The sequence below is a fragment of the Danio rerio genome, chromosome 5 (assembly GCF_049306965.1).
Source record: "Danio rerio strain Tuebingen ecotype United States chromosome 5, GRCz12tu, whole genome shotgun sequence".
Taxonomy (NCBI): domain Eukaryota; kingdom Metazoa; phylum Chordata; class Actinopteri; order Cypriniformes; family Danionidae; genus Danio; species Danio rerio.
Window position 1 is genome coordinate 77,760,001 of NC_133180.1, and position 2,500 is coordinate 77,762,500.

At 31.1% G+C, this 2,500-nt stretch overlaps 1 protein-coding gene across 3 annotated transcripts in view; it reads right to left on the reverse strand.

Moving 5' to 3' along the window:
- The window catches only part of brinp1 (bone morphogenetic protein/retinoic acid inducible neural-specific 1), a 210,239-nt gene that overhangs the window by 156,646 nt on the left and 51,093 nt on the right, over positions 1-2,500 (reverse strand).

A 2,500-nucleotide genomic window follows, 5' to 3' on the forward strand; every position in this document is an offset into this window, starting at 1 on the left:
GGAGAAAAACAGTCTAAAACAACTGATGGAGTATACACTAACCTGCACATTATTCAGACACTAGATGGAGACAAACAGTCAGAAACAGCTGATGGAGTATATACTAACCTGCGCATTATTCAGACACTAGATGGAGAAAAACAGTCAGAAACAGCTGATGGAGTATACACTAACCTGCACATTATTCAGACACTAGATGGAGACAGTCTAAAACAACTGATGAAGTATACACTAACCAGTGCGTTACTCAGACACTAGATGTCGCCAAAAAGTCTAAAACAGCTGATGGAGTATACACTAACCTGCACATTATTCAGACACTAGATGGCGTCAAACAGTCAAAAACACAAAGCTGAAAGAAAAAGCTGATGGAGTATACTAACCTGCGCGTTTTTCAGACACTAGATGGCGCCAGACAGTAAGAATCACAAAGCTGACAGAAACTAAAACAGCTGATGGAGTATACACTAACCTGCGCATTATTCAGACACTAGATGGCACCAAAACTGTTCTACAAATTTCCCAGTAGGGTGAATAGTTCTGACTTCAGCTGTATATATTATTCACGGCTACTACATTGGGACTAAATCCTCAATCATTTTGAATTCTATTGACATAACCTGCATGATGATTAAAGTTAAATCTGACGTTAATATCTGTTTATAAATCCCTCAATCTGACGGTTATGCAGATCTACACGTTCACACGACCCGCTGCCCTTTTCACAGATGAAAATGAATTAGCATCAGGAACTGCAGCCTTCACTTTATTCGCTGTAATTGGTTGGTGTGATAAGTTCAGCCTGATGATGTGTTGTGACACAGGCCGGTTGGTGGAGGATAATGTGAACGCTAATTAACACCGAGCTCGCACTCGCACATTTATTTATTGCATTAGCTTAATTTACGCAATTAAGTGCAACACGCTGATCTTCTGCAGACGCAGCGCTGAGAGATGGTCAAGAGAAACACACTGAGAGTCTGAAGACAGGATTAAAAATATAGTTATTAAATACTGTCAGATATTAAACTTGAGGAGCTGCATCGGGACTAAATTCAGGATTTTTTGTACATTCAAATTCACAAAAAAAATAAAAATAAATAATACTAATAATAAAATAAATAATAAAATAATGATGATATAATAATAATAATAATAATAATAATAATAATAATGATAATAATAATAATAAAAAATAATAATAATATAATAATAATAACAAAAATATATTACAATATAAATATTTTTTGATAGTCTCCAGAACAAACCATCATTATACAATGACTTGCCTAATTACCCTAACCTGCCTAGTTACCCTAATTAACCTAGGTAAGTATTTAAATGTCACTTTAAGCTGTATAGAAGTGTCTTGAAGAATATCTAGTCTAATTATTTACTGTCATCATGGCAAAGATTAAATAAATCAGCTTTTAGAAATGAGTTATTGAAAATATTGTTTAGAAATGTGTTGAAAAATCTGCTCTCCGTTAAACAAAATTGTGGAAAAAAAATAAACAAGGGGCTAATAATTCGGGGGCTAATAATTCTGACTTCAACTGTATAGAGTGTGAATCTCAGGAAAGCTGTCCCAACATGTCCTTTATCATTTTAAAATAATAGAAAAAAATCTACCATTCTTATTGCATCAAAAATACATATAAAATTAAATAAAAGTTCATTTTAATTAGTTTTTTTTTTTTTTGCTACTAATGCAGCGTGAGTGTAAATTACGAGCAGAAAAGCGTTCAGCCTTTGAAGTTAATTACAACATATTTGTGTTTTGCTGTTAATGCAAATCTGACCTTACATTAGCAAAGGTTATGCATTATACAATCAACACACACACACACACACATCATGCGTGCATACTTCCATAATTAACATGCCACAGGCCAGAAATTGCATTATTAATTACATTTGCAAGAGCACAAAAAATATATAATGATGATGATAAAAAATGTCAGCAACGCATACTGTATAAATTCAGCACTATTTTTAATACTTCTTAATAAATAAATACAGATCTTAACTGCGCTCAGATGTGTTTCTATAATGAAGATCTGTATATGCCCTGGGCTGCTGGCATATGGGTCAAAATAATTGACCCAGGCATCATTTTAACAGCAGAATAAAACCCTAAACAATGTTTTTCATCTTGAAGTTTGCTGAGGTTTTTTTTTACTAAAATGACGCCAAACTTTAGAATTAACAAATACTGACGCACACACATTGCATTTTAATTACTATTAATTAATATTATCACTTGATTAATTACATTATTATTCTGCAAGTGCATAAACTAATAATGATAATAATAATAATAATAATAATAATAATAATAATAATAATAACAATGATAATGATAACAATGATAATGCTAACAATGATAATAATAATAATAATAATAATAATAATAATAATAATAATAATAATGATAATGATAATAATAATAGTAATAATCATAATGATAATGATGATAATGATAATAGTAATAATGATA